We start from the raw sequence: 12,578 nt of genomic DNA on the forward strand, positions 1-12,578 counted from the left end.
AGTTTCACACCTCCCAGCCCTGGGTATTTGATGGAGAGGCTGCCCCCAAGACCCCAAATGCATCAGAATCTCAGGGCAGGGGAGTGGCTCCTGGCTTTGGTGTTCTTTAAGGTCCCTGGATCACACAGGCAGGGCTGGGAGTGACCATGGCCAAGGTGATGTAAGTCTGCAAAATCACTCTCAGGTTTGCAAGATTAATGGAAGCAGCAGAGCCTGCGGGTGCCTTGCAAACACCCCTGTTGCTTCCCAGTTGTGTGTGTCATTTGCTTCTTAGGGAAGCAGAAGATTCCCCGGGTGCAGCACCTGGGGTGGGGTTTCCTTGGGAACCAGCTGTCACTTCTGGTGAGCATCACTCTGGCCTCAGGAAACTCAAAGCAGCTGCAGAAGCAGCTGGGAGGAAGCGTGATTCATGTGAAATCGGCTGTTCCCTGCGGTTTTATGTCACAACGAAGGGGTCCACATCCGAGTTCTCGTAGCCTTGCTCATTCCAAAAAGAAGTGGGTGTCCTTTACAAAGTACAAAAAATGCTTAAACAGGTAAACAGAGCAAAAACATATTTCGTGTCCAAAAATGGACACTTCGTGAGCTGTACGTTCAAATCCAGACCTGGGTTATACAATTTCCATTACTCTCAAGTTCTGTGTGTGTGTGTGTGTGTGTGTGTGTGTGTGTGTTTGTTTGTTAAACCCTATTCCAAGGATATGAAACATCTGGCAGTAGAACTTTGTGAATTAACACGGGCTAACACACTTGTGCTTTCTGTTGGCACAGGATGGGGGGAAGGAAAGAAGAATTTATAAAAGGCTCTTGTTTTAATTCTGTCACGATGGAAGGGAGTATGCATGAAGGCTAAACAATTTTATACATGTTTCAGAAAGTTGTCTCCACCCAGGAAAAAACAAAAACAAAAACAGGAACTAGGCAAGCATTTAAAGTTTGAACTCACTCAAGAATATATCTGACTCATATTTTAGGCGCTGGCCAAAGAAGAAAAAGCTTAATAATGTATAAGCTATTCCATGCATCTGCGGATGGACACTTGGGCTGTTTCCACATTTATGCCCATTATAAATAGCGCTGCTATGAGCACCATGCATACAAGTGCACACGTGTTCGTGCGGACATTTGTTTTCACAGCTCTTGTGTGTCTACACCCAGGAGAAAAACACCTGGGTCTCATGGTAAGTCTACAGCTAATCTGTTGAGGAACCCCTAGGCTGTTGCATATCTGCATCCTTTCCGTTTCAGTTTAAATGGACTTAAATCCAACTCCTACACTCTGCCCCACTGGGAAATGTAATCCTGCCAATTACTCTGGTTCCCTCCCCTCCCCTCCCGAGCGTCTCACAAGAATTTGGGTCATGCTCCATTTTCAGACAACTTGAAAACTGGTCCATCACAGATGCACTCAGAGCTTCACTCCCCCTTCACCCTCTCCACCTGCGACCAGCATCCCTTGATATCCTGAGGATGCAGGAATCTGTACCAAGACTGGGAACCGAGGAACCCAGAGGCCAGTCTCCCCGGACATGAGAGGCACCAGAACTCCCGCAGCTTTTCCTGGTGCCCAGACATCCAGACATCGGCACTGGGAGCTGGTCACCTGGTCAGGGGTCCTCAGTCAGTCACAGAGGCATCCCTGCCATCCAGCAGCCCCTGCAGTGGACGATTAGGGAAGTGAGAAATAAACATTTATTTTACACGTCTTTTTTTTTTGGCTGCACTGCAGCAGCTTGCGGAATCTTACTTCCCCAACCTGGGATCAAACCTGGGCCCCAGGACTTCCCTGGTGGTGCAGTGGTTAAGAATCCGCCTGCCAATGCAGGGGATATGGGTTCAAGCCCCGGTCCGGGAAGATCCCACATGCCGCGGAGCAACTAAGCCCGTGTGCCACAACTACTGAGCCCGTGTGCCACAACTACTGAAGCCCACGCACCTAGAGCCCGTGCTGCACAACAAGGGAAGCCACTGCAATGAAAAGCCCGCGCACCGTAACAGAGACTAGTTCCCGCTCGCCACAACTAGAGAAAGCCTGCCTGCAGCAACGAAGACCGAACGCAGCCATAAAACACAAAAAAACAAACAAAAAAAACACCTGGGCGCCCAGCAGTGAAAGCCCATAATCCTAACCGCTGGACTGCCAGGGAATTCCTAGAAATAAACATTTAACATTTAATGTGTTAAGCCACTGAAATTCCAGGGCTTATGTGTTCCATAGTGATTTCACTGTATACAGTAGATGGCTTAAAACACTCCAGTGACGCTACTCTTCTCATTCTGGGGGAGAAGAGTACATCACCCATGATCGAGCACCTCCTCTCCTGCGCATATTTCCAGAGACAAATGAAAACTCGAATTCGAAAAGATACATGCACCCCAATAGTCACAGCAGCACTATTCACAATAGCCAAGGAATGGATAAAGAAGATGTGGTCCATATATACAATGGAATATTACTCAGCCATCAAAAAGAATGAAATAATGCCATTTGCAGCAACATGGATGGACCTAGAGATTATTATGCTTAATGAAATGTCAAACACAAGTACTGCATGATATCACTTATGTGTGGAATCTAAAAAAATAAACGAAATGAACGTCTATGCAAAACAGAAGCGGACTCACAGAGATAGAGAACAAACTAATAGTTCCCAGTGGGGAGAGGGAAGCGGGGAGGGGCATAATGGCGTAGGGGATTAAGAGGCACAAACTATTACGTATTAAATAAGCTACAAGGATATATTGTACAAGACGAGGAATGTAGCCAACATTTTATAATAAAGGGAAGTGGAGTATAACCTGTACAAACATTGAACCACTATGTTGTACACCTGAAACTTATATAATATTGTAAATCAATCATGGCTCAGGAAATGGACAATCGTCCTCAGCTTCTCTCTCCCTCCCCCTTTCCCCAACCCCTCCACTTCCTCCCTAGAACCCAGCACCCCATCACCAAAAAGTTTCCATTATTAAAGAAACTTAGATGGGGTGAGCAACCTCAAAAATCCCTAACAAAATGGGCACTCTCTGTGCCCTGCTCTGCGCTCTTCCCAGACCCGACGGACGGCAGGTGACACCGTGCACAGCACCCCAGGGGCGGCCGGGCAGGTGGACCCAGGGCGGCACCAGGCTTCCGACAGACACACGGGCAACGGCAGCTGCGCCTGGAAAAGACCAGGCGGGCAGCGCGCGCCCTGCAGGGCCGGTAGGTGGCGCCATCAGATCGCGGTAAAGGGAATCCGAGCTGCGCCTGTGCCTGCGTCCCGGGAAGCAACCCCCGAATCACAGCTGGAGTCTGCGGGGCAGCCTGACCCCGCAGGCTGTGCCAGGTCCTCACACACGTGTGATGACCCCGCACAATCATCCCGCCAGGACCCTCCCCATCCTCGAAGGAAACCCAGCCAGGGTGTCACACACAGCCCAGCCCCACCCAAACCCTGGGAGGCGCGAGATGCACGAGGTCAGAGGGCGATTAAAGAATAAATACCGTAAACACACTCCCAGACATAGAACACTTAACGCAGGGTTACCAGAGGGGAAAGGTGAGAGGGAGGGATAAATTAGGAGCTTGGGATGAACAGATACGTATTACTGTACCTAAAATAAACAACAAGGTCCTCCTGTAGAGCACAGGGAACTCTATTCAATATCCTGGGATCACCTATAATGGAAAAGAATCTGAAAAAGAATAGATATTTATAGAAGTATAACTGAAGCACTTCGTTGTACACTTGAAACTAACGCAACATTGTAAACCAACCATACTCCAATTTAAAAAGAGGGTAAATATCAGACAACGTAGAGCATAGGAGACACTTTGCCATCATGAGTTTTCTGATGCTCCAAATGGGCACCCAAGTCTGGCTTTATACTTGGAAATTTGGAATTTGTGTTAAAGGCAGGGGGAGATTTAAAAATCGCACTTCTGTTTAACCCCTACCTTACACCTTTTTAGAAACAAAACATAATTATCTATTGACACTGAATGACCTCTACCATTGTCCCCGCAAGGAAGAGTGGAGTTCCAACCCCATAGAGTTGGTCTGGCTCCCCCAGCTCTCTCCTTTGAAAGGGGCACAATCCTTCCTACCTCAAAGGGATGGGCTTTATGTAAAATATTTCCAGACACAGGAAACACCATGAAAGGGGAATCGATGAACCCATATTGTCTGTTTGTTCCCCTCTAGTCCCCCAGTCCCATATTTTTCCCTACTAGGGCATTCCTATAGGTTATTACAAGATACTGAATATAGTTCCCTGTGCTCTACGGTAGGTCCTTGTTAGTCATCTTACATTCAGCCTGATGGTTAAGGATGTAGAGCACATGGGCATTCCTGCCTTAAAGGATATGACTTTTTTCAAAGAACACAGAACTGCTTGTTAAATATCCCATTGACAGAACCAGGAGGTCCCCTGGACACCTGAGTTTCCCCCGTCTCTTTGGGAGGGTGGGTGGTGTTGAGCTTGTCACAAAAGTGGGCATTTTCCTACAAGCCATCAATGCTCTATCTTGGCAGGATTTCCCCTGATTTTCACAGACCATCCATCTTTATCAAGCACCCACTCCGTGGGAAGCAAGGACCCCCCACACTCCCCATAAAAGGGCATAAATACGTATTGAAGTCAGCTCTTGTGATCTCCTAATGGAGGAGCGTTTCAAATGTTAATTGAAGCCACAGACCTGCCTGCAAATTATAAAAGATTCCACACTCGGTCGACAGTACCCTGATGCATGAAATACAGATGGTTATCCCATCCACTTGATAAACATTTTTTAAAAGCAGACGACAAACCCAACCATTCAAAAGTAAAACCCTTTCCTACGGTTCCTATAGTTGGTCACCGACCCAGAGCTGCTGCAATAAAGTTTTTTTTAAAGTGCTGAAGTCTGAACTTGCCATGAGCGATGCCTTTGTTACTCTATTACTTGATGACTACCTTTCCAATGCACTGAGTTTAATGCACCCGTCTTTTGGAACAAAGCAGTTATCCCAAGAACGTGAGGAATGTTTCCTTGTAAAGCGACCCCATTCTAAGAGGCAGATGGGCTACACCTGCTTCCCTTTACAGGGATGTCTTTCTCCTATAGCAGCTTCTGTTCACAGACGCAAATGCGGTACATCTCAATTTTTAGTTTCAGTGTATTAAGCGCATCTACGTAAAGCCTTAGCTATTATCCACTGGGCTGACCCGTATGAACTTTGAAAGGACTTGGACAAATTATAAAAAGGCATATCCCACAGATAAGAAAGCTGAGAGAGTAAAGGAAAGCAGAAAGCACACACTAAAAAGATGAAATGTCATCCCAGCCTTAGGGTGACATCTTGCTACTATGGAAACATCCCGTTTTAGTTCATTGGCTCTGTTGGTTTTTTACCATTTGCTTTGTTTTTTGGCCTCAATTAGCAAGTCTGTTTTCGCCTAAGCCAACATGTAGGCGAAAACCTATAATCATAAAAACCTATCAAGAAGGAAAAGAACGCTAATTTCAATACCGCCACTCTCATCCCAACACACATGCACCAGCCACAGAGCCAGAGAGAAAACTGACAGTTTACAAATCGAGTTTTATGAGTGGGAATTCTGGAATCCAGGAACGGGACACCCGACCAGGCTTCATGGGTGCTGAATACTGGTGACTCGATGTGGAAATCCAGGAGACGGGGTCCCCAGATCCGTAATCCTCCATGGGAGATGGACATGGGGGGCCGTTTGGGCAAGCTTCCTATGATAAAAACACACATGTGGGTGCTCCAAGTGATGCCGAGGGAGAAGCAATTATTATTGGATTAATTCAGGCAACAGAGTCAAGCCACAGAAAGACACTGTCCAAAAACTCTCAGGAGAGGTGTTCAGTCTTCTATATAAAAGGCTGGGCCGCCCCCAGCTTGCTCTATGGTTACCCCACAGACCTGTAGTCTGTTCAGGAAAATACACACATCTCTTCCACAAGCCCACCTAGACAGAGTGGCTCGCCAAGGGTCCACAGCTTCTCTGGTTGGACGACGGCCAGTGCTTGCTCAGACAGACATCAAGCCAGACAATCAGACAGGAGGGGACTGGATTCCTGATCCTCCTAGTCATGCAGGAGCCCTGGGTCATTGGGGGACCTTCCCTGCTCTTGTCTGCCTGCCCCAAATCCATGGGGTGCCCTTGCCCCTGAGTTCCCAAATGCTACCGCCAGCTGAAATGAAGACCAATCCAGGGGACTCATCTGTGGCTTACAGATGTCCACTCATGGCTTTGCTTATCAGGAATATCTGGAGGGAAAGATTGGGAGTTTGGGGTTAGCAGATGCAAACCCGTAGATGTAGGATGGATCAACAACAAGGCCCTACTGTAGAGCACAGGGAACTACATTCAATATCCTGGGATAAACCATCATGGAAAAGAATACGGAAAAGAATGTATGTGTATGTATAACTGAATCCCTTTGCTGTACAGCAGAAGTTAACACACGATTGCAAATCAACTCTACGTCAATAACATTTAAAAAAAATTTTGTTCCTAACCTTCCATCCAAACTCTACCATCGTAGTTTCTGCATCTTTCAAGTCTCTGCCCACAGGGTGGCTACCCTCTAGCACCTTTGACAGACAGTATCCATTAACAGCCAGCACATGTGTGTGTGCGTGCATGGGCACGGAGACAGACAGACAGACAGACACACACACCCAGAGCTTCCTGACACAGCACTGATGCTTCCTGCAGGTGGCGCCTTCTGCTGTTACAATCCACCGGCTTTTAACAATTCCCATTGCACCCACCCAAATCCATCTCAGACCCCTCTCACTGATCGTAACCTGCAGTCTGAAAAACAGTGCACCACAGCCAGAATGAAGGCGTGTTGATTCATCCACGATTTCTTTCTAAAGTTCAAGTTCCCCTGTAGGGACAGTCTGGCCTGGATTCTCAGGTTGCTTTATACACTCAGGAACAAGGAAAGGTTTTAGACAAACGTACACACGTTGGGAAAAAAAGGAAGCCCTGATGGCTAAGAGTGGACCACCAGAGTGCATCATTGTCCAGAGGCCTGCGGTTCAACCACTGTACCTAGGAAGAGGTCTTAGCAGCTCCTGAATTTTGATCTCGGAACCAACCATGTATCTGATTCCAAAACAATTCACTCCAGGAAGATCACAGGCACTGAAAGTTGTGTTCCTGCAGGACTTGGAAGAGGAAAACCCATGGCAGGAGTAAATAGAAATAAAAAGTAACAAGGACAATTCTGCCCATGGAGGGAGGACGGACAGGAGCCTCCGTGTGAGCGCAGCTCTCAGATAAAGCCAGGAGTGCGGGGAACAGGGGCTGAGAACGAAAGTTAAGTAACCCAGGGCTTCCCTGGTGGCGCAGTGGCTGAGAGTCCGCCTGCTGATGCAGGGGACGCGGGTTCGTGCCCCGGTCCGGGAAGATTCCACATGCCGCGGACCGGCTGGGCCCGTGAGCCATGGCTGCTGAGCCTGCATGTCCGGAGCCTGTGCTCCACAACGGGAGAGGCCACAACAGTGAGAGGCCCGCGTACCGCAAAAAAACATTTAAGTAACCCAGACGAAGGTGCAAAGGGCAGGCTGGCTCTGAGAGTGCACAGAGCCTGGACACATTATGAGTTTTACGGTGCTGGGCGAGGGCATGCTTCTCGGCAGAGTGACTCTTCTCTCACCATCCACAGGACTAGCTTCCATGTCAAGGCTCCTCCGGGAATCCGATGAAGTTACACACACACGCTAGATGTTAACAGACGGGGACCAACCAGAACGCACCAAAGCTCCCAAGAGCAATGTAGAAAATGGTCCCTGAACTGAGTTCATTTTCTCACGGTCAACATCCAAGTCCATTTGGTGAGCAAAGAATCGTGCCATATGTCCTCGGATACCTCCGATGCCTTCACACCAGGGCGGCTCTGGCTCTGGGCGTCGGAGAGGTTCTGCAGACCAAGTTAAGTTTAATGAAGAACATCAGAGATGGGCTCCCCTCCATAGCGGACCCCCAAGAAACAGGAACTGCGTGTGTGAGTGAGCTGGGAGCACTGGAAGCGGAGATATTCAGTTACCCTTCTTGTTTTGGCCAGGGAACAGCTCGAGGCTGGGAAGACAGGTGCCTTTCAGAATGAGAAGCTGCAGCCCTGGAAAAAGGTGCACAGTATTACTGCTCCTCAGTTACTTCCTGGGGGATACCAACAGTTTGCTGTGTGTGTGTGCAGATACCAGGCATCCCCCCCCTCCAGGTGACCTTGAGAAGCCCCTGACTGCAAATCCTGCTGGGCTGGGTCACCTCACCTGCAGGGACATTCCTTCAGCCCTTACTCCTTTCACAGACCGCAGACCCGTCCTGGCTGCCCGGAGCCGGGGATGTGGCCTCCTTCTTTGGCCCCAGCGTGGGTGGGTACCCTCCGTTCTTCCTTGGCTGCACCGGGGGGAGAGCACAGTCCCCGGGATGGACTGCAGGAAGCGGTCCAGGGCCACTCGGGAATCCACTCCTGATTCTTTCCTCCCCTGTGTCCACGCCGGACCAGACCATCCCCCTACGATCACCGTGCACGTCCTGCCTGCATCCTCACTCATCTGCCGTCAGAGGGGATGCTGTTTCCGGTGGGGTCAGGTCCTGTGTCCGGTGTGCCAGGCTCTGAAGGTCACCTGGAGTGAGTACAGGAGAAGAGCCCCTGGGCGACCCCCGGCCCCGAGGCACCCGGGACTCAGGGATGGGGGGCTCCCTGCAGATGCGTTCCTCCCGTTCACAGCCCCACACCCTGCACACATGAGGCCTTCTGACCACCCGGCCCCTGGCGTTGAGGGCCTCACGTGGTGGAGACTGGAATCAGAGCTCCTGGGGCCTGAACTCCCTATCCTCTGGGACAGGGGTGGCTCTGGTTTTTGCATATCCCGAAGTTCTAGTCTAGGCCCTGGTACCCCTGTCCTGCACCACATCCCTGAAGTGCTGGGCTGGGGGGATTCTACCTCCGTTCCCTGTCCCTGCCGGAAGGGCCAGCGGGCATCAGCCCTAAGCGCAGCCCAGCCCGCAGGAAAGGTGTGTGTTTGTGTGTGTGTGTGTGTGTGCGCGTGTGTGAGTGAGTGTGTAGGCGGTGGGGGACAAGGTCTGGTTTGTCATCCACAAGGCCCAGCCCAGGAGGGTGGGAGACGCACGTATGGGAAGGCGGCGCGGGTGTGCGAGGCTTCTCGTCCGTCAGGGCACAAGCCCGCCTCTCCATTCCGGGAGGTCCAGCTCCCCGGGCTCTTCATCCATTTCCCCCAGAACGGGGCGCCCCCTTACGTAAGGGCACTCTGGTCTGAACCTGGCCCCTGCCTCTGGCCCATCGCGTCTGCACCCCGTCCTGCCCGGGTCAGCAGTGAGTTGGATGCAACCCGCAGCCCCTCCCGAGTCCAGCCAGCGGCGCTCCGGGAGACAGAGGGCAGGAAGGGGCTGCCCGTCTCCGCCGCTGCCTCCTGCCCGCCTTCCCCGGTCCTCCGTAATTACAGCTCAGCGCCCCGGCCGCGGGCTGAGGGGCGGGCGCCCGGGACACGGGGAGCGAGGGGGGCGCGCGGACGGGGAGCGGGCGGACCGCCGAGGCTGAGACGGAGGCCGAGGGCCGGGGCGCCGGGGCGGGAGGGGCGCGCGCGGGACGCGGGTGGGGACGCGGCTTCCCGCCCCCCCCGCCGCGCCGCAGCCCCTCCCCGCGCGCGGCCCCGCGCCTCCCCGCCGCGCCACCGCCGCCCGGCAGCCCCGCGCCCCACGCCGCCCGCGGACGGCCGCGCGCCGCGCCCCGCGGGGCCGGGCTTCCACCTGTCCCCGCGCGCCCGCCTTCTCGCCGCCGCCCAAGTTTGCGGGGACCTGCCGGGCGCGCCGCCTCGTCGCCTCCGTCCGCGTCCGCGTCCTCGCCCATGGCCGCCGCGCCCCCCGCGCCGCCCGCCCAGCCCCGCGGCCGCCGGGCCCGGTGAGCGCAGGAGCGCGGGCCCCGGAGCGGCGCCGGGCGGTCGGACCCCGCGCGCAGCCGCCCCGAGCAGCCGCGGCCGAGCGGCGGGCGCCCGTCCCCGGCACGGAGCACTGCGGATGAGGCGCGGGGCCGGCGCGGGGCTCCGGGCGCGCTCGGGGGTCGTGAGCGCCGCGCCCCGCGCCCCGCGCGCCCCGCCGGGGCCATGCAGTCGCTCATCTCGCCGGTGACCAAGGCGATCCTGGTGGCCCTCTTCATCTTCGCCATCCTCCTCATCCTGTACGTGATCCTCTGGTACATCTGCCGCGATGTGGACTGCGACCACGGCATCTGAGCGCCGCGGCCCCCGGGGCCCGCCGCGCTGAGGGCGCCCCCGCGGCGCCGGGCATGGGGGCGGGGCGGCCCGCCGGCGCCCCCCGCCCCGGGCCCCGCCGCGCGCCCGCCGCAGCCACCTGGCCTTGACCTTCAGGGACGGAGCGGGCAGAGCGGGTGAGTGCACTCCGGCGGCCGCCCTGCGGGGCGAGGCGGGGGCGAGCCACAACTTCGCGGAGGGCGCGGGATGCCGGCGCGGGACCGGCCCCGGGTGGGCGCCGCGCCCCGGCCTCGCCGCCCGGGGGGAGTCGGCGGCGGGAGGGCGTGCGGAGGGTCGGGCGCCCCCCGATCCAGCCCGGCGCCCTGGGTCCGAGGAGCCGGGCGCTCCCGCCTTGGGTCGCCACCTGCGCAGCGGCCCGGGGCGGAGCGGGACCGAGCTGCCGGGCGCCCGGTTGGTGCCGCGCGCTGCCGGGTCCCCCAGCCGTCGGCCCGCGGGCGCGGGGACGCCGCGCGGAGGATCCCGGGCAGCCCCGCCGGGCCGTGCGGAGAGAGCGCGGCGCAGGGGGGCCGAGCGCCCTCCACCGCAAAGGGACGCCTCCCGCCAGCAGTAGAAAACGGGTCGAAAGCCCGGGGCGCCCTCCTCACGCCCCAGGCACCCCCAAGGGGCGCAGACCCGCAGGGAGGGGAATTCCTCCCCGGTGCCCTAGCCCCCTACCCCAGAGGAGAGGGAAAGCGGGAAAGCTTTGCCCTCTACCAGGTGTGCAGAGCAAGTTTGCGACTTAAATATCTTGTTATCCAGAAAAAAATACCTCTCTCTGAACGTCTCTGTGCAGAAGCAACGCGTGAGGAAAAACACTCATCTCAGACAGGCTGCCAGTTTATGCACCTTCAGATGGCTAGGCCGTCTTCCTGGGGTAATCAGGGCAGAGGGGGATGTCTGGGTCCCGGCGGTCATGTGGGAGCCGCCCCAGCTCTCAGCAGCCCTGCTTTGTGCAATTCATGTTCCTGTATTCCTCTCCCGCTAACCGTTTCCAGCCCCCGGAGGGTTAAGGAAACTGAAAGCGCAGACACTCCTCGTCCCCAGGAATCTTTGGAAAACCCAAGGGGAGCGAGCCTGTCTGATGTGGGGCGATCAGGGTTTGTGCGCGTTGCGTGGGTTTTCTCCTGCGGTTAAAATTGGTACGGAGTCGGTGAGTGGCCCTGCAGTCACCAGCGCACGTCTCCAAGATCCAGTGTCTGAGGACCAGGAGGGAGGGGATGGGAGACCCATTTTCAAGATAACAAGCGCTGTTTGAGGGACTAGAGATCCGAGGACACCCCCCAGACACTGCCCCGAATGCAAATGCATTCTGAAGGCGTTCTGTGGAGCTGGCTGGGGAAACGCTCTCCTGTCACATGCATCTCTGGAGGGCCTGCCCCAGCTCCGCAAACCGGTCCCCTTCCCCTGTCCACGCCCCCCCCCACCCGACCCCCAGCTCAAGAGCCAGAGCGTAAGATTTGCTCAGCTCGGTTCGAAACAGACCAGGCAAATACTTATGGTAAATTTCTGGATTGCTGTGCCTTAGGTATCAGGTGCATTAGCTGAGCGAAAGGAGGTTAGAAGATGCGTGATCACGTCCCCAGATATGATACCTTGAAAACTGTCCATCCTCCACCAGCGAAAGTACCTCACAAGTCTGCATCCCACGCACGGCACGTGAATTAGGATCCAAAATTACAACAAACACATACACTGCGGGAGAGTGGATTAGGAAGGGGGAAGCCACCAATAGGAGGTGCCTGAATCTCTCGGGTAGGCCTGGGGGAGGACGTTGTGACTGGGGGTTGGTCACTAGCAGGGCCCATCTGGCAGGGGTAGGAAAACACCTTTACAAGGAAAAGAGCCCAGCATTACATAACTGAGACCATCCAGGGTGTTTTCCTGCGGCCGGAGTGTCGGTCCCCCACGGCTGATGGTGCTGGCCACACACAAACACACACACACACGCACACACGCGGGAGCGGGACCCCATTCCCATCCAGTGACATGTCAGGTCGGTACATGCTGGGCCTCCCTTGGGTTATTTTCCTCACATGCCATTTCAATCCTGACAGATCAGCATTGATTCCATTTCCCAGAGAATGCCTCCCCATCAATTAGAAACCAGCCATCTGCATATTATTTCTATGACCCATGAAACGCGTCTCCTTCGTAATCATTACCGTGTCTGCGGAGAGGGTCATCGCAGAATCAGGACAAAAACGCAGGGTCCCAGAATTCAAATTGCCAGGCGTGTGTGAAGTCGGCCTCTCTTAATGAACCCGTGAGTTAATGCTCTTGCTGTGACACAGAAATGCT

The sequence above is a fragment of the Mesoplodon bidens genome (genome assembly GCF_964165515.1).
Source record: "Mesoplodon bidens genome assembly, chromosome: X".
NCBI lineage: Eukaryota > Metazoa > Chordata > Mammalia > Artiodactyla > Ziphiidae > Mesoplodon > Mesoplodon bidens.